Source organism: Coffea arabica, chromosome 3c (genome assembly GCF_036785885.1).
Source record: "Coffea arabica cultivar ET-39 chromosome 3c, Coffea Arabica ET-39 HiFi, whole genome shotgun sequence".
Lineage (NCBI taxonomy): Eukaryota > Viridiplantae > Streptophyta > Magnoliopsida > Gentianales > Rubiaceae > Coffea > Coffea arabica.
This window is the reverse complement of record NC_092314.1, coordinates 13,540,123-13,561,194: the sequence shown is the minus strand read 5'-3', so window position 1 is coordinate 13,561,194 and position 21,072 is coordinate 13,540,123. Positions and strand designations below refer to the sequence as shown.

Genomic DNA, 21,072 nt, shown 5'->3' with positions numbered 1-21,072 from the left:
ACCATAATTCTTATGAGACAAATATCATTGCCATAATCTTTTGATACCAAATGTTTAGTATCCGTTTCTTCTTTAGGAAGAAGACTCAATTATTACTATCATAAATCAAATCGATCATCATATACCTTCAAAGTATTTTAAAAAGTTGGCCATATCAAGATGCTATTATAATTTTGATTGGTCAAATGTACTTCAAAGCATTTGTCTTCAGAATCCTTATTTTCTTGTCCTTATCATTATTATCCTATTTCAAGTAATTTTTTTTTATCTTTCTATGATGAGATGTATATTTACTAAAATCATAGTCATGGCCACAATCATAACTAACAAGTTGAATTTGAGTCGTATTCACTTTTGGGAATAGACTAGAATTCATTTGTTGGGTTTCATTGTTGTATTCATTTACAATAAGCACAAAATAGTTCTCAAATTTTTCTCTCAATATTGCTGCTACAGGAGCATTATCGAAGAATCAAGTGTCGAAAATATATTTTCAACATATCTTTTGAATAATATTTTATCTACATAACTGAGAATTCTGAATATTATAGAATTATGTTCTTACAACTATAGGTAAATTAATCATATAGACTTTTGAAAGAACAATTATCTTTACACGGTCAAATCTTTTTCTTCTAATTATTTCAAAGAACAAGTGGATCCTTAAGTATAATTGATTTTCTACAATATTGTCTCCAAAATTTATTGCATCAGGATGTATTTTAACATCTAGTATTCATAATAAATAATTCTTTTGATAAGATAAGTGACCATAATTGAAAGAAGAAATATTATCTCAAAGATATCGAAAAGTATTTTTGTACTCAAGGAGCGTTTAAGAATTGAAACATGTGTTCAACCATCACTCGAAGTAGAGATTCATGCTTGACCTTTGCTCGAGATAGAGACTTGTGTTTCACTTTTGTTCAAAAGTAGAGATTCAAGCTAATAGCATGTTATGAAACTAATGTTAATCTAATGCCAATCTATATTAAGTTGATAGTAGTTTGTAGTGGTAGTATACCAAATTATAAAGTAATAGAACAATATAGAAAAACTGTAAAGGTAAACAAGAAATAAGAATTATTCTTTCATTTGTTCAAATGAAACTTCAGCTCTCTATCACTTTGATACAAGGAGAATTAACCCCTATTGAATTTAAAGTATATCAACTAATTTCTTCAAAAATAGTGGTGAGACCTTCCCGTAAATTGTGTTAGGTTTATCACTTCAAAAGTTATGATAGGTTTATCATTTCGAAAATCGTGAAAGATTTGTCATTGTCTAGAAGATAAGATAAAGGTGATATTTCATAATATAAAACCAAAAATTGGAATTTGTCCTACATATAGTGTTCAAAATTCCTCCAAAAGGACATGAGAGAAACAAGTCAAAATTTTTATCTTGAATCACAAAAATGCCAGCAAGTGGCCTCTTTTCCTTCCTTTTGCAAAATACTTTTCATGTTTGCAACTAGCTAGACTAGGGCTGCAAATGAACCGAACCGCTCACGAGGGACTCGCAGCTCGACTCGAGCTCGAGCTGGCTCGAGTCAAATTCGAGCTTGAACTCGAACTCAAAATATTAAGCCCGACTCGCGAGCTCGAGTATATATATACATATTTTTTATTTTTTATTTTAATAATAAAATTACATATATATCATTAATATTTTTTTATTTATTAAGAAAAATATTATTTCATTTATTTTTTTAAAAATAAAATAATTATTTTTTATTTTTTCAATTTAAATTGTCAACTCGTTGAGTTCGAGTTCAATAAAACTAAATCAAGACTCGATTCAATTAGGTCAAAACTCGACTCAACTCGACTCGTTTGTAGCCCTAAACTAGACCATGAGCTGAAGCAAAACGCCCAAACCGTTATTACTGGAGTTGTGCACTGGAGTGTACTATGGATCTTCTTTTCGTCGTTCTTCATTTTGAAGCGTCATATGGAGCTTCTTTTCGTTGTTCATTTTGCAGCATGGACTTGTTTAGTACTAAGTGGAATTTAATGTTAGTAAGAGGCCACGATTGGGGCAGCAATGATTATCAATGAAACCATTTTTGAACAGTGTAAGAATACTTCAACGGGTTGCGACACACTTTCATAATAGAGATGTTATAATCATCTAGTGTTACTACGACCAGTACATAGTACGTGTTAGTTATGTCAAAAATATGTGGCATTATCTGATCGTATATTTTGAATTTTTACTTTACTGGCAAAATTTCGATCTTAAACCTTCCCAAACAGATGTCACTTACAACTGTCTATGCCCTTACTCTTGGAGTCGTAGAGTGCGTTTGATAAAACTAAAGTCTGAAAACTGAAATATGAAATATGAAATTTGAATCCACTAAGTTATTAAATCGTTTAAGTACTAAATTTGATACATTTGAATATATATCACATTAAATGATAAATGAATAGCTTACCACTTATTTTTCAAAGTTTTGCCTGAAAAATTCAATGTCACTTAATTAATTCAAATGTTCAATTTTTGGTTATCAAATGCATCTAAATATGTTAAAATTTGAATCCATTAAGTTTAAATGCTGAATTGAATTATCAAACCGGGTTGCAGTCTAATTTTGTGGCTCAGTCATTCAGCCAATGCAACGTGCTTCTCGTCAATTCAATTGAATCACCATGGCCTCAGCACTATTGTTGTCGTGTTTCACCAAGATTTAATGGGGTGGCTATAGCTCCTTTACTTTTAAAAACAAGCGAACAACATTTTTTCTCACATAGAAGGGAAAAAAATTACATATCGAGAAAATGCTTTGGTACTTCAGTGGATGGTTTTTGAATGGTTTCATACCATTTGCAGATGATTTTATCTTTGATTTGAAATTGTATGATTTTCATCACTACTTCCTGCAGATGTATATACGTTCTCACTTATGGTGCTTGAATTAAGTTTGTTGATAGTGAAGCACATTAATTGAATGAGTCCTTAATTAAGAACCAAGATGCAAAATATATCCATATAGTTCAATGTAGTATAAAAGTGTAAGGTTTATAACCATTTAAAATGGGAAAAAAAAAAACAATTGGGAAGACCAAAATCTAGCAGCCCCTTCTCCTTGTGGTGAGTGGTGATCAGTTACCAGTATAGACATTGAAAGAGTAGCATTCGCGTAGATAGACAAGATTCAAGACAAAAATGTAAAAATCGCCCCAACTCTCTCCAGAGATGAGTCAGAAGCCCTATCGAAATGATTGTCAAATTCTTGGTCTCGGCTCATGCAATCGACTTATTTGTTTAGAGTTAGATACATACATTCGGATATACACATTTAATTGAGATGTGTACTTTTATGTAGACTCAAATGTAGATGCACTTACAAGTGCTACATATGCACTAAAGATAATTTCGTAATTTCACCTACAAAAATAAACTTTTTTATTATTTATGAGCAGTAACCCATACCTGAAAATCAAATTACCTTAAAATTGAATCCTCCTTGGCTTCCCATTACCTATTTTCAAATTTTCCCTGTATCATTTAACTTCAGTAGTAATGCATATTATCCTATTGACTACACAGAAAAGCTATATGGTATTTGCTCCCTATCACTTCTTATTCTTCTGCAAAATTTTAGGCTCCGTTTGAATTAGTTATTTTTTAGGATATGTTTCAAATATTTGATACAAGTATAAAAAAATTTTTATTGTAGACGTTTTTGGTCATTTGTTGGAGGTGTTTTTTCAGATATATTTTGAGGTATTTTTAAAGTTTAAAATTTTTTGTGGTATTTTTTAAAAATTATCACCACCACTGACCACCACCTCCTTTCTCCTCCCCCTCTTTCTTCCTCCTCCTCCCATCTCCCCCACCCTCTTCTTCCTCCCTCTCTTTCTTCATCCTCTTCCCATCTTCCTCCTCCCTTTCTTTCCTCCCCTCCTCCCTTCCCCTTCCCCTCCCTTTCCCCACCACACCTCACCCCCCACCTTCCTCCTCCCTCTCACTATCTAGCCAAGGCCAGATCAAGGCCTCTAGTCACGACATCACAGCCAAATTATAGCCTTTGGCCGATGCTAGATTTGGGAGGAAAAGGGAGGGGTGGGGTATGGTAGGAAAGGGGAGGGAAAAGAGAAAGGAGGAGGGGAAGAGGAAGAGGAGGGAGAGAAAAGAGGAGGAAAGAGGACAAGGACGATGGAGGGAGAGGAAAATGAAGGGGATGGTGGCGGTGGTGGGTAGGGGTGGTGGTAGTGATGGTGATAGATAGAAAAAGAAAATAGTGTAGATTTTTTTTTTTGTATATTTGAAGTTGTTTTTAATATATTGTATGAATGTTAGTGTTTTTGGAGTTGTTTTTGTATATTATTATAACATTATATATGAATAACTTGTTTTTCAAAAAATGAGAAATCCAAACCGAGCCTTAGCCATTTTATGATAACTTCAAACTGGTGCTCTTAACTAAACCTTCTCCCAAAGTTATGGCTTATATCCTAAAATAAAGTTCATGGAGGAAGCTCATGGAAAGTTCATTTCAGCCTTCGCCATGTTTTTGTTGGTAATTCTTGCACTGGATTATAGATAGGAAATCCAATAATTCCTTTCATTGCTGCTTTTAATCTCTCAACAGAGCAGCTTTTTGCAGGTTTCAATGCCCCAGTATCCTAGTTGATATTGGGTGATGAACGATTATGATATTAAAGATTCTTGGATTCTAAAGTTGCCAATACAGAAACTGAATGAATTTGCACTTGGCATAGTTGAATAATTATTCTTATAGAAACTGGCACTGGTTTTTTCATACTACACAACCTTGAGATCTGATCTACCAAGTGTACATGTTCCCTGATAAACTGTATATTCTGTAGACATGGGCTTGTTTTGGTGGCCTTATTCATCCCTGTGGTGGTCCTCCTGTGACAGCCCCACCTTCCCCTAAGGCGAACCAAAGGGGTTAGCGGACTGCCTGCCCAGCTCTCGCCAGGACTAACGGTACAGTTTACGTCGTTCTTCCGAAACATACCAAAGCACGCAAACAAGTCAAAATCACTAAATAAAAAAAAACGAAAATCGAAGCCGGAATGAATAGTGCAGGACACGTCAGAATCTGGCCGGATTTCCGGCCGGATTCTCGGCCGGATACAAGGCCGAGAGCAATCCAAAATTTTTCCAAAATCCTTCCTAATCCGGCCGGCAATCCGGCCAGTTTCTGGCCGGATTCCTGGCCGGATTCGGTCCTGTTCATTCCCGCCAAATTTTTTCCTTCTCCGTTTGAAATGCGTCTAGATCCGAAATCCATCCAATCATCAACCAAACATATATATACATTGAAATTCAACTTTTACAACCATAGTGGCATGCCAAAAACCATTTATCATGAATATACATACTCGGTTTGCCAATCAAAGAAAATGAACCCAATACACAATAGGGTTTCATTCAACAAGCTAAACAAAAGCCATTTACACTAGCTCAACTTGGCAATCGACTATCCAAATCAGTCCCAAAAGTAATTATATCCCTGTAAGGAAAACAAATGGAACGGGATGAGCTAAAGCCCAGTGAGTTACTACCACATAAGCAGTAAAGATCACATAAGCATAATCTTTCATTTCAAGTACACACTTAAGAAGTAAACAAGTCGGTAAAAGGATACGGATGGCTCTCAAGAGCCCGTTTCCACGCTTACATTCTTGATCCAATCTCATTGACCCTCCGTCAATGTTTAAGAATACCCGACCGTAGATCTCACTTCACTCCATTCCTTCCACCCAACATACCCCGACCGGGCCCGCACTCCAATTCAGTAGCTTTTGGTAATACTCGAGTTTACCGGAACCAAGGGTCTCATTACCACAAGGTTCCCCAGTACAGTCCCCGTGGCAATTCAATCTTCACGACCAAGCCCTCGCCGGCTCGATCCAATTGACTACCAAACGGGGTTGAGCTCAGTAATACAGTAAGGTCGTTGGACATCGTCCAAACAACACCAAATCAGTTTTCCAAGATTGCAATTCAATAACTCATATAGCCAGTGCAGTATTTCAGTATAACAGTAAGCAGTCATGAATGAAATCACAAGGGGTGAGGGCGGTCAAGTACACCCTCACCTCAATCACTTCCAATAACCAATTAAGCCTTCAAGGCATCAAATACACATAGAGCAAAGCCATATTATAACAAGTAAGTGAGTAGTATACTCACTAAGTGAGAAAGTGGTGTTTCATACACCGAGGTCACCAAGACGTCGTGAGCTACCGTCATGCCCTAGAATCACGCAACAAATGCAATGAGACTCGATAACGAGTCGTATAGCAATGCTGAACACAACCCCAATAGGGTTTCATATGCATGTACAAGCATAATAGCAAACCAGAAATTAAGAAAGGGCTTGAACTTAAGCCTTCATAGGAAAACCGGTTTTGACGTCATAATGCGGTAATGGTACAACTCTCACTACAATTATCGGTTGGGGGTGTAAGACCCACCGTTTCGAAGCCAAGAAACAGAGCTACAACAATGTAGAAGGTCACTCAATCCAGTTCCTAACACAACTAGGTCAAATATGCAAAATACTATACCAGAATTCCCAAAACAGGTTTGCAAATCACACAAAACTGTAATTACTATAACTCAGTCTATACAAGTCCAAATGCCGAAATTCCAAAGGCATATGATAGCTAAGACATCCAGTAACATTTCATCAGAAGACACCAACATCAAAATCCAAAGTGATTCCAGTCAAAAAAGGCTAATTACTATCACAGTTTTCGCATTCTGACCAAAGCAGAACAGCTACAGTAATTTCGGCATAACTCACTCTACACTCATCCAAATGACCTGAAATTTTGTAGGCACTTCAAACTCATCAATACCTACAACTTTCATGTTTTGAGCAAAGTCCAATTCGACCTCTAACCCTATGATCCAAAACCGGACAGAATTGGGATTTTATGAACCCTAACTTTCCATTTTTCACACCAAATCCAAAATTGATTGCATTTAACCACAATTCACACTCACTAGAGTCATTTCCAACCATTACAATTCATCATACAAGCCCCCAACATCAAGATCATATTAAACCAGAAAAATTCCCAATAAAATAAAAATTTCACCAAAACAAGCCAAATCAAGAGATAAATCACATTTTCAAACACTCAAGCCACTTCTAAGCATCATATAACCATTATTAGAGGTAGTAGGGTGTTCAAGCAACACTTACCAAGAAATCAAGAGAGAGAGGGATTGTGGACACCTTTGCTCTTCAAACAAACTTCACTACAACCCTTACTAGCACTAGAAGGTAAGGTTTTATGGAGTGAAATCTAACTAAACACTTGATTTGGTGGATTTTGGACCAATTGGAAGCTTGAAGTTGATGAAGTTTCTTCTTTCTTCTTGCTAGAAGGGCCGGCCAACACAAGGTAAGAAAATGGTGTTTTTTGTGAATTTTTGGAATATTCACTTAAGTGGTCAAAAGTCAAAAAAATTGTCAAAAGGTGAATAGTGTTTCTTAAGTCACAACCAACCATATTGTGACACTTGTCACAATCATTAATGCATTCTTATCTTTCTTTTTCCTTCTCACATCAATCACTTCACACATTCCACTTATCTCTTAACACCCGATAAATTTTACACAGTATCCGAATCTTAACCTTATTGGCCGAATTTTTCCGAACTTTTCGCACTAGTGGGTCCCACGTCCGATATACGTTCTTAATTTCTCAAAATCCATTCGATACTAGAAAAATCATCTAAAAACTATAATTGCTCATAAAATCCACCAGGTAAATATTTCTAAGCCAGAAAATGCAAAAATTATGCAATTAAGGGAACTAAAACCCTAGGAAAATATTAGGGTTTTTACGGGTTCTCACACCTCCTAGACAACCTTATTTGTCCTTAGGTGACGTCATTAGGTTGGGTTAAGTATTGCTCTGTCTAAACAACCTTCTTCCCTCCTCATCAATGCCAAGAACATCTTCCTCACTTATCGTAGATGTTCTTCCTTACTTATCGTAGATGTGTTATTGCCAAAAATCAAGTCTTAGATTCAATTAGGAACCTCTAGTTCCCCATCTCTCCTGTTTATATCAAGGTTGTTTAGGAAACCCATTTTGGTGGATTTCTTCATCTCCACTGCCTACTTCAATTTGTAGGCAAGCTTCACACAGAATTCAAATTTCTTCAACCTCCAATTCCCATCTACACATTTCATCTTCCATACACACACACACATACATTTATACATACATATCTACATACATATCTACATAAATATATATATATGTGTGTGTGTACATATATATATATATATATATCTCTGGCAACATCCAATGCCAGCCTTCTAAAAGGGATACTTCATCCCTGGTGATTGTTCTAGGAATAGATATCCTAGATCTGGTTAATTAAATCTATTTGCAAAATGACGGTTTCTCCTTTTTTGGTTGTTTTCAAGACTCCAGTGCTGAATACTGAGTTGTAAATGATAGCAACATGAAAAGTTCTAATTTTTTGTTTTATAGTTTTAATTTTTATTTGTAGTTCCAATTTAGCTCAACATATATAGTTTACATATGGATATACTTTGAAAAGTATATATATACTTATGTGTGTGTGTGGATATACATATATCTATATGTATGTATGTATGTATGTATGTATATACATTTATATATATATATATATATATATATATATATATATATATATATATATATATATGTATAAATGTGTATGTATATATATGTGTGTGTGTACATGTTTTAAACCCAAAAGGCATTACAAGCCATTCATACCATCTTTGAGGCGAAGCAAATGCTGCATATTGAATACTATTTGTCAAAATCCACTTTTGCAGCCAAATTTGGAAAATATCTTTTTTCCTCTAGCAGCATTAATTATACTTTTGTTATGAGGCAAAAAGTATCCACCAAAAATAGTATTATCATCAAACTTCTTATAATTAAACAACGATCCTATGAGCTGTTGGCTACCACCAAAGACTTTAAGTCTTGGTGGGAGTGGGCCCTTACCTCCCATCATTGTGCCACTATACGTGGTTTCTTCTAAATTTATACGGGTGCGTTGTGTACCCATCTAGTCCGCTGTTTGCTTAGTTTCTATCAGTTTCTCTAGACCCCGTTGGGCCTCTCTCTCCCCCCTAGTGTAGGCTAGAGTAGGAGTAAAAGTAGCAGTAAGTTAGGCTAGCCGTTGCCATCTGATAAAAAAAAAATAAAGTTTCTTATAATTAACTACCATTTTAGGTTTACCTCTTATAATCTCGTCATGGTTTCTAACCATAAATGCTAGTAAAGAATATGGAGATCTATTTTGCTGAATTATCTTTAATTTTTCTAACTCATCTGATTGTTTTTTAAATTCTTCTTGATCCCGAAGACCATATCTCACTGCATGAACTCTTATTATCTTGTTTTTATCTATCATTTCTAAGATAGTCTCTTCTTTATTCTAATCCCATAACTGTAAAGGATTATTTGAATAGCATTATTAAATTTTTGTCTTAAATGCTCCTAATCCTTCAACTATAGTTTTTATTTGTTTTGAAATTTTATCTATCGTACTTTCTATCTTTAATATAGGTTTTTCTCTTGAAAATAATGATTTTTCTTTGTATCCTGTATCACCACGCTGGATTGTGCGAGGTTGAAAGGAAATTAGTGTTTTTCTAGTATAAGCAGTTTGAGTCTATTGACAATAATCCAATGACCACATGGTGTTTTAAAATGTATTTGTTGTTTAAAAGTATCAAAAGCAACTTTATGAAATAATTGAAGAAAATTATTTCCAAGTAAAATTATCTCCTTTTATACATGTTTATATCGATGACATATTAATTACCAGCAACAGCATTGCTCAGCATATTATACATTGAAATACTTTTGCAGATTCATGCATACAACATGGATTTGCTCTTTTTGAAAAGATGGCAAAAATAGGATTACAAGAAATAGAAATTCTTGAATTGGAGATGGATGTAGGTGGAGTAAAACTTCAATCTCAAATACTTGAAAAGATTAATCAATTTCCTAATAAACTTATAGATAAAAAGCAAGTACGTAGTTTTCTTAGGATTCTAAATTATGCATCAGATTTTATAGAAAAAATTTGGCAAAGATAAGAAAACCTTTTCAAAAGTTGTTGAGAAAAGATCAAAGGTTTGATTTTTCTCCTTATTTAATCACTTTGTAAATATTTACTTACCAAATGATAAAGATGATTTAATACTAGAAACTGATTTTTCTAACAAAATTTGGAGTAGCATTTTAAAGAAGATAAATTATGATAATAATCACCATAAGAATATAAGATAGGAGAAACTCTTTGTAGATATTCTTCAGGAATTTTTTCCAAAACACAACAAAGATACCATATTAATGAAGAAGACTTATTAGCAATAGTAAAAAGTTGTAAAAAAATTTACTATTTTCTATTACCAAAGAAATTTTTATTAAGAACAGATAATACTCAAGTAAAAGCATTTATTTAGAATAATTTACCATCAAAACCTGAATATAAACAATTCATCAAATGGCAAGCATTATTATCTTAGTATACTTTTGATATTGAAATTATTAGATCTAACAAAAACTATCTTTCAAAGTTTTCAACTCGCAATGTCAGAGATAAACTTGAAAGAGCATGTTCTTGAGCTCATTGCGCGAATGTCAGAAAAGATTGATAACCTTCAAGACTCTGTACGTGATATTCTTGAAATTGCAAATTTTGCAAGTATACCCAAAGAAGATTCTGAATTACTTGCCTTATATTGCAAGAATATTCAAATTAAAATCAATGATTATGGATAAATCAAAGATAAATTATTTACCCTATTCAGACGGGTAAAGATAATGGCAAATTTGACAGCAGACAAAGACATTTCGTCTTCACAGACAAAGGAAACTGATAATCAATAGCCTGAGCAAGGTGGAATTAAAACTGCTTATGATTCTATTTTTCTTAGGCAAGATATTACCTAGACTACGATTCCTATGAGAAATAATATTATACATTCCTTATGTAATTGTCATCCAACTATAATGGAACAAGCACAGATTATGAGGGAGTTATCCACGGTTTAATTTTGTTCAAGGACCCTATGCAAAAGATATTAAAGATTTGTATAATTTTGGAGCTATCAATTCCATCTACATGACTAGTCCTTATTTTCCAGAGATTTCTCTATTACCTAAGTGGATTCAGGAAGGTGTCAAAGATTGTTACATAAATGATCCAACAATCCCTCCAAGAGATATTTTGCTATTAAAATTTTGGTAAAATGACCGGTTTCATCCCTCACATTTCACAAAATTATTCTTTTCGTCCCTTACTTTTAAAACAAATCAATTTCATCCTTGACATTTAAAAACTGAAGTTATTACATCCCTGAACCCAATTTTCAATATGAATCAAACCATCTATCAACCTAATTACAAATTTTGGGGGTATAATTGGTAGATCACTTGACTAACTCAACTTGATATTCACGTGAAATTTAATGAAACCAAAAATAAAAAATAAAAAATTATAACATGAAAAAGAAGAATTAATCTTTCCTACATTGTCATTGTATACACTGATGGGTTTATGTACCTGCCATATCATTTCAATTTAAATTTAAACACCAAATTTTGTATTTATGATATACATGTAGACTCACAAGCGTATATACTAACGGTACATGAAAAGATTTACCCAAAAAAGAAATCCTATTATTCCAAGACAAAGAATGACCTTTTATGTTATACTTTTTATTTTTTTTGGTTCAATAAATGTCATGTGAATATGATCTATCAATTCTATATCCGAAATTTATTACTAGGTTATTGGATAGTTTGATTCAAATTGACAATTAGGTTTAATTTTTAAATGTCAGGGACCAAATTGCTTCGTTTTAAAAGTGAGGGACGAAAAGAATATTTTTGTGAAATGCAAAGGATGAAATAGGTCATTTTCCCTAAAATTTTTGTCTGCAGGACCAAATTTCCATCAAGATGAAAGATATGATGCTTACCATTTTATCACTATTGGTAAAGCAGAAAATTTCATGATCAAGGTTCCAACCACTAGAAAAGATTTTCAAAATTTCGAAAAAAAGATGTTTATTATAGAAGGGTAATTGGATTAAGTTCAATTTATTTTTGGAATGGAAGAAGCATCCAAAAAAGAATTCAAGACTTATTCAAGTTCTCGAGTAAATTCATCAGTAACGATTGCCCCAATAAAGAACACTCTGATGGCTGCTAAAAATTTTCTTAAAGCAAAGATTCAAAATATTGATAGAGGACACCGATGAAAAAGTTTTGCCAGGTTAGATAACATGACAAAGATATCTGTCCCAAATGTCAAGAATATATGAACAAAGAATCTACAACTGATAGTAGGGTCACCTTTTATAAAGACTAATAAAGTTTCAGAGGACTTTAAATGAAAATTTTCATGTTCGAAAATAACATCGGATTCAAATAAGAGATTTCAAGTTTGAAGATGACATCAAATTCCAAATGAAAGATTTCAAGTCCGAAAGCGGCATGGGATTTCAAAGATTTTAGTTCCATTATAGATTATGTTTTAGATCCGGACTTCAAGTCAACTTACTACTATAAAATAAGGAGGTAATTCCAACTAGAAGGGCAATCGAGCCCTTACCAGAAAAACAATTTGTCTCTACTAAAGGGGCAGAGCCAGGAAAAAATTTTAGTGGGGGAAAAAATAATACTAAAATTTTTTATCTACTCTTTTTCTAATTTTTTAGGCAAAAAAAAAGTCTCATGCATAAAATCACCATTTCACAAATCAAAATATTTATCAAATAACCCATTTATTAGTTATTACATTAACTAATCAATTTTCAAATTTCTTTAAAACAGTAATAGTCTCATGCTTTAGAAATATATTTGCAAACAAATTTAAAATAATAGTAATAAGAAGTAATTGTATAGAACCTGATTTTGATAGTCTCCTAAAGTTGGTGAAAAGAGTTACAAAATGTGGCGGACCCAAGTCTTAGAAGATCAATTGATTCTGGTGCAATCTCTAAATAGGATGAAGTGATCAAAAGAAAGAGTAACAAGCTTTGGTTGTGAAAAAAAAATGGCCCTCCTATGTATGTTGGGGAGTGGGGACAACCGAGAGTCAGATGAGGAAAGGGAAATTGGGAAGTGGAGACAAAGGAAATAAATGATAATTAGATGAAGTGATAAAAAAAAAAAAAAAAAGTAGTTGGCTTGGGTGTGAAAGAAGATGAGCCGGTTGTGAAGGGAAATGAGGGATCACAGGAGTAATGGGAACTTGGGGAGTGAGGACCAAAAGGAATGACTGATATAATTGGTACTTGGCCCTGTCGGTGGGAAAATAGGAACTAGAGGAGGAAAGTGAATGATATAAATTTTGTGACCCATTCTTTTACATTTTTTCTAAAAAAAAAAAATATAAAGCACCTTTAAAATTATGTCAAAATTGTAGATGTATTATAGGAATTTAAGAGGGGCAGTGGGAGCCCGTGCACCCAGCGCCCCCACTTTAAATCCGCCCCTGCTCTACTATCTAGCCTCCTATGTAATAACCCTTTGTAAAATAGATATGAAATAAAAGTTTGTTTCTGAAAGAAGAGCCTTGTTCAACTCTTACTTCTTTTTCTTAAAAGCATATCAATCCAACTATCTTTATACTTCTACCTTTTAGACTACACCTCGAGGTAGGAAATGAAACGAGGCTGCGTTGGCTATTGCTGGAAGAATGGCAAGCGAAGTTACTTACGATCTGTTAATATCAATTGGCAGGCCACAGGCTGGTGCTGAAATGCACGATAAAAGTCTCGTCAGACATCCGATGATACGTATTGAGGTACGAAACGTATTGGACCCATATTCTTTTAATAAATTTTGAAGATAATTAGATAATAAATAAAAAAGATTTGGATAAATTATCATTAGATTGTGATAATGACGCAGAAACAGCTTAATATGGAATGTAGTTATTGTGATTTTTTAATTGACAAAATTCCCGAAATAGATAAGGGAAAAAAACCTATAAGAAGAGAGAAAATATTGGGAAAAAAGATATGTTACAGTCTTTATTGTGGGGGTAGTTAGTACAACTGTACAAGCCGTAAGAACATGTAAAGATGAATCCTATAAACAATTTCAATTTTGTGAACAGGAGCAGATAGACCTTTATCTAGAGTTATAAGATCACTATAAAAGATAACCTAATGGAAAAAATACAAGATAGTAAAGTCAAAAGGACTTAAATTAGAAAATGATTTGGAAGAAATACAAAAAACTATAATACATTATGGGCAGGAAACGATGAAAAGAATAGAAAAATTATGATATTATCGTTGTAATCTATATCTATATGTATTACAGAAGGGATTTTTAGCAGAGACCCTCTCAATGGTTTCCAAACTTCTCATTCTTTTTTCTAGATTTTTGTATTTATTTTAATACATAAAAAGTAGTAGGTTATAACCAACCCTATCACCAATCAAATTTAAAATTTAAAAGATTTCCACTATCTACTTCATGTTACCATTTATAGTTTGTTATTTATATTTTAAATCCTTTTTACTCCTTAATTAAAGACAAATGCTCATTCCTATGCTATTTTAATACAATGTTACATTTTTATAATTAAGAAATATTTGTCACCACACTAACCCTATAACCACCCCTACAAATGAGTTTTGCCAATTACAATCACGTTTCAAAAAAATCACAAATGTACAACTAAATGTAAAGTTGAGGGGATAAAGTGCAGCTAAATGTAAAGTTAAGAGGCTTACTATATTTAACCCTAAAAAAAATCCCAAGAACGGAACAAGTATTGAGTTATAGATTTTTGTATTTATTTTAATACATAAAAAGTAGTGGATTATAACCAACCCTATCACCAGTCAAATTTAAAATTTAAAACTTTTCCATAATCTACTTCATAAACCGTTTATAGTTTGTTGTTTATATTTTAAATCCTTTTTACTCCTTAATTAAAGACAAATGCTTATTCACATGCTATTTTAATACAATTTTAATTCGGAAGCATACGACATGCTCAAGAAACAACAGAACCAATTAGGACTAGATTTTGGCCAAAAAAAAATTAGACCTAGATGTCACTGGCACGTTGCCATAACTTGCGATGCCAATTAGGACTATTTAGCGCTTTTTTCTTTTGCAAGGAGTTAGGACACTGTACAGCTTATTTAGGCAAACATTGCCTCATCAGTGATTTGAGCATTAAGTTATTGAATATATTACAAATCCTATAATATCAGTCTGCTACAAAAAATAATATTTTACTAGCATGCGGTATTTGAGTACAAAATTTCAGAGGTAAATCAAATGCTTTTACTTATATTCTATATAATTTGAATAGTTTTTTAGCGAATATAACCATACTATGCAGGACCATCACTTTGTACAATTGGAGTTAGGAAATTGTATATCAATCACAATTTAGATTTTGCTCGATACCTGCGCAATTGGAGAGTTTCATTAATAACACTAAATCAAACTTTTAATGTTGTTTCATACTCTTATCAACATGTGTTTTAAAAAATTGTAGGTTTGAAAAAGATACAAGTGCTCAAAAGTTAGTTACGTGGTTGAGGTCAAGCAATTTTACAACATCACAAGCATTGTTGATAGCAAATTCAAAGAGAATATGGATATCCGAATATAGGGGTGGCAATCGGTTCGGGTTCGGGTTGGCGAGTCGGGTTGAGGCTTAAGTATAACAAAGAACCTGCTGACCCGAACCCGACCCGCCAACCAGAAATGGGTCAGGGTACCTGACACGAACCCGAAAATTTTGGGTTGGCGGGTCGACCCGAAATGACCCGAAACTTAATTTTAATTTATTAATTTATCACTGTAATTTCTAATAAAATCATTTTTTCACAAAACTAATTACATCATCAAGTAATAAAAATTTAAATAAATAATTTCAAATCAAATCTAAAACAAATTAAACAACATACAAGTGTTTTATCCCAAACCAAATATAAAATAAATTAAAACAGCATAAAAGTAAAAAATAACATAATATATTATTTGTCCAAATATATTAATTTTAACTTCACACAAGTTAAATAAATTCATTTAGGATTAAGTAATTAATGCCTTTGGAAAAAAAGAATGATTTAGTTTAGTAAGATAAAATAATTTTTATATTTATTAAATTAGTTTTAATTCGTAAACGGGTCATATCGGATCATATCAGGTCACCACGGGTTGACCCGAAATTAACCTGTTTTCTTTTCGGGTTCATCGGGTTCGATCCGATTCTGACCCGGACTCCCGAAATCTCAATCCAAACCCATTAATTTCGTGTTAGGTTCGTGTCGTGTTTTCGGGTCGTGTCAGGAATTGCCACCCCTATCCGAATATACAATCATGCATACGGTAAACTTACTCTACTTAATTTAATTACTACACAAAATTTTTAAATTTATGATCATAACTTATATCTTCTTTCATTCTTACTAGGTTAAATATTTTCGAATACTTGCTTACATTCAGAGCATTAACATAGAAAACATGTTCTATGAGTTATGCAAAAATTATGGACAACTATGTGAAGGTCATTTTTCAAAAACAGTGTGTATGCATTATAATGACGTGGTCGATACTGTTGTTAGGTAATTAATTTCATGTACCTTTAATTTCAATAAATTTTTCTGTATTGTATATAATATTTTATCAGATACAATGTTAACATACAAATCAGAGATTCCAATGGTAACATGTATCTTAATCTACAGGACAGACATGTACGATTCGTATTTAGTTGTGATGCTTCTTATCTCAGAGAATTACAAAAAAGGTAGAATTTCTTGATATATGTTTATTTTTTATAATGCTATTTATAAACTATGTAAAAAAAATACACTAATTTTGAATTTCGCACGTACTTAATTCTCAGGACAATAGTGATAGGTTGTTCAATCAACGAATCAATTCATACAAAGATCGTGCATTTTCATTTGTAATATGCATTCCACAAAATTTAACAGAATTAATTAAATCACCAATTTTAGCTTTCGTACTAAAAGTTGATTGGTGTGAAGAGTGTTCGCACCTTCATACAAGATTATCAAATCGAATGCATAATATTTGTAAGTATTTCATTTTAACAACATTTAATTACATTCATTTTTATTCATCTATCATTCATTTTCTAATATAAATTTTTATTATTTTTTCAGGATCTATCTTCTGAAAAAAAAGTAAATTTTGAATAATATATACATTCTATCATATTTCAAACTATTGTTAGACAGATACAATATTTTAATTGTGTTGGTACAATTTTTTAATCTTTTTTAATTCACCCTTTTATTTTTATTTTTTAATAATATCAGCACGTAGGTAGCACGGGTATTCACACTAGTTAATTTGTAATCCAAAATTTGTTATCTTATAAGGGGATATTTGTTCTAGAAAACTTTCTACAGATATGTGTGTGTGTGTATTAAATAAAATAATGTTCGGTTCCGATTTTGTTAGGTTCTAAATTGGCTACTCTAATTTTTTGTTAAGTGGACTATCTATCTTTTTCCCAAGTGGGCTTTTTTTTAATTCTTTTTCTATTTTTTTGTAACAATTAATTCCCTTCCTTTTTTGCTTCCTTATTTATAGCATGGTTTGTTATGTATTAAATTTGTATAATTCAACAAATCGATTAATGACCTACCCTATATAAATTTATATTGATTGTACCTTCTATATTATTCTTTTTTCGATCAATTCATTTCTTTCCTTTTCTAAGCATCTTCAATCACACACTCTGCTCCTAATATTGACTTGATTATTTATTGTTATTACTAAAATTTGGGCAAAATGTGCATATCTTCGTTTCCTGTTTTGATAGGTTATTGAGTTAGCTGTATTTTGTCAAATGAAAATTTTATCTTGTTGCCATTGTATCCATATAAACACTGGATTATAAAAGTACTCCTAATTTCTTTTCTCAGTTTTTAATAATTTGAGCAAAAAATAACTTCGTTGTCCATTAGTTTGCTTTTAAAATTCTTTTTCGTTGTGAAAATATCAAATATTTAGTTGCACTTGTTTCCTAATGTATCTCCTTCACTCATATGTTAACTTGTCACCATTAATTAAACACAATTGAATTACAAGATAAGATGTGACTGAAACTAATTTTTAATTATTATAAATTAACCATTTTTAATAAGTTTACCAATTAGTATATTAAATTTTATAAAATAGCATTTTAAGTTCTTTTATAACAATTTGTGTACAAAAAAAATAAAATTATAGAACATAAAAAATTATAAGAAACTAATTACATAATAGTTTTCTACTTCTGCTTATGTGAATGAAAGCCGACAATAAACGGTGGTCTTTTTTTGTCCACTCAGCATGTAAAAAACTGCACAAACTATTTAGATGAAACAAGTGATTCTGTTTATTTGAATGAAAGCTGTCCATAAACGATGGTCTATTTTTGTCCAATCAGCATGTAACTGCACAAAATATATAAATGAAATAGGTGATATAAACACTGAATCTGAATCCTTTGGCAAAAACTAAGATACAATAAGATCTCTTGGCACCACAAAGAAAGCAACTGTTTAGAATCTTAGCATCCAGAGTTAAATTGCTAATCGGTATGGTTCAAAAACTATTTCAAACTCAGTGCACAATAAGAAACGTTCAATTACACATAATACAATGTCAATTCACAAAAAGAACAAAAAAAAAATGGAGGAAGGATCTCGCTGGAGCTGTTTGAACTAATAGCCAAAGTATAAATTCTAACCATGCATAAAAAAAGGGACATTATGCTTCAATCAAGAACAGAAGGTATACCCAAAGAATGCAGTTTCTCTTTCATGGTTTTACTGCGATACATGAAATTTAGTGGCAGAAATTTGCAATAAGTATATTTACAAGTCATAAGCAGCTGCCCTTTCTTTTTTTTGGCATATTCACTCCTGTAGCTGTTCAATGGCTATGAAACATCTTTCCATAGAACTGCATTCTTTCTATCTATTTTTCCTGCATTTTTGTAGCATGTGATTGGTTTTTTCATTGATGAAGAAACGTCAGAAGTTTATCTTTCAAAATCTGAATTTGGAAATAATTAATGTAGCTTAGATATCAAAGAGTAGTATAAAATGCATCAATATTTGTCAGTGATATGGAAGACAAAAAAAACCTGGAGCTTATGCTAACTTCTCAACAGACACGAGATTGCTCTCTAAAACTAGTTGAGCTCCCTCCTCCTGTATCACTTCTGCGTTCTTCCAAGATGATCATACTGCCTACAGAGTAATGATAATTTATTAACAACTATCTGATCCAACAAAGTCGTTGATAAAACAGAAGAAATCCATTCCTTGAGAGCATTCTGAACATGATTTTATGGCATTTGAATTTCTAGCTTAAAAGAGAGAATAAACTAAGAAAATTGCACATAGCTACATTTGGAGGTAATCTTATATAAGTTCCAGGTATTCTAGAACATAACTCATTTCAAAGGATGATTTAACTGTTCCAATAGTTTCAGTGCTGATATATGAAGAAAAAAGGGATACTGCTATTTTTCCTTTGAGAAAAGAGTGTGTTTCTGAGACTGACTAACTCTAAAGCTGATTTATTTCAATAGTAAAGCATACTATTTAGGGACTGTTCTTGGGTTTCTGCAATCAGCTGATTATAGTTTTATCTTTAACCTTTTCTTCCCTCTTTTCTTATTGAGTTGTCATTGCTTTTGGCTTCTGCTTTTAGCTTACTGCCGCTAATAAAAATGCAATTATGAAAGGCAGCCCTTGAGGTTCTTTTAAAATCAGCTTTTAGCTTTTCAAAACATTTAAAAACAAGTGTATGAACAGATTTTCAGTAAGCACTTTTTCATAATCAACTTTCAAACTGCAGAACAAACCGAGAACAAGCCTTTAAACTATCCAATATCTCTGCAAACAGATTTTAACTAGAAGCTTAAAGCCTTATATGACATCCATTCTGCTGTAAAGGTTATAGTTACAGATAAATATATTCTTATGTTATTCATGAAATTAAAACTGTATTACCTCCCATTCCCCTTCCCCAAAAATAAAAGTGGCAAAAACAAAAGTGCAGGGATAGTACCTGCATTTGCAGCTATCTTTTAATTGCTATGCAGAATCCTATATATGCTAAACTTCTTTGCCAACAATATTTGCATTAATATAAAAAAAGGTAAAAAGAACGAAATTTACAAACAGTGATCATTTTAGTGCCAGAAGTCAAAGGCAATAATACTCACCAGGAGCAGGAGAATGACGCTACCAGAAAGATGACAGACAGACAGACACAGACAGAGAGATATATAGAGAGACAGAGAGAGTGTAGGAAATGCTGTCAAAAGTTTGTACTAGTCATGTAGTACAAACTCGGCATTTAAGGTAATATAAGGTCAACTTGCTTGCTAACTGCTATAAACTTCAATTTCGAACAACATCCTGATCGAGTAATTCAACAGATTAGACATTAGCACATGTGGGAGCTGTACAATCAATTCATTCAGGTTGCCATCAGTAAGAATGGCTGATTTCATAATTGCAGAATTTCAGGCGGTTCCAATTATTCAGACTTTTTTACCCAGAAATTTCCGCTTCAGAGAGTAATTTGTCTTTCATGGTACTGTTGTGTTCTTTCCAAGTTCATCCTCCCTTATATCCTTCATTCTTTTTAACAATGAACTTCACCATATTTTAACACAGTTCTTTCCCTTGATTCTTCCTCAAACCTCTAAGCACTCTTCTCCTCCACTATCTCAATTACCCTTTTAGATTGGTTGAAATGACACAATGGTTGGGCTTCTGTCAACTAAAAATATAGTTTTCACTTTAGGTGCTTCAACAACATAATGCCTTTTTTCTTTTTTCCCCCAATTGTAAAATGCAGCAGTTTAAATTTTAATTATATACTAAATTTTAATTATATACTTGGTCACCAATCATATATATGAAACTTCACTTCTGGTTTATACGTTCACAGCCTTGGCCTTCAATAGTCATAACCGAAAGAGCATAAGTTCCGAAGGCATTGCATAAATAGGCACCTATTG

The 21,072-nt window shown here is 32.6% G+C and overlaps 1 protein-coding gene and 1 long non-coding RNA gene across 6 annotated transcripts in view; both read right to left on the bottom strand.

Annotated features, from left to right (window-relative positions):
• Nucleotides 1–5,322: 5,322 nt before the first annotated feature.
• LOC140038057 (uncharacterized) lies at nt 5,323–7,368 on the bottom strand. The gene is made up of 3 exons (XR_011841867.1): nt 7,196–7,368; nt 6,175–6,237; nt 5,323–5,491 (listed from the first exon to the last, which is right to left on the bottom strand). It is a non-coding gene; the product is annotated as an uncharacterized lncRNA (long non-coding RNA).
• An 11,263-nt stretch (nt 7,369–18,631) lies between these two features.
• Nucleotides 18,632–21,072, bottom strand: part of LOC113734698 (histone H3-lysine(4) N-trimethyltransferase ATX1-like) — a 35,007-nt gene continuing 32,566 nt past the window's right edge. For 2 of the 5 annotated variants that reach the window (XR_011841583.1, XR_011841582.1), the window contains 2 exons: nt 19,180–19,285; nt 18,632–19,088 (listed from right to left, as the gene is read on the bottom strand). The gene's annotated coding sequence lies outside the window, so the exon portion shown is untranslated. Of the gene's footprint in view, nt 19,089–19,178; nt 19,286–21,072 lie in introns of those variants that run through there. The other 3 variants (XR_003459364.2, XR_003459363.2, XM_072082300.1) reach the window with 2 other exon arrangements.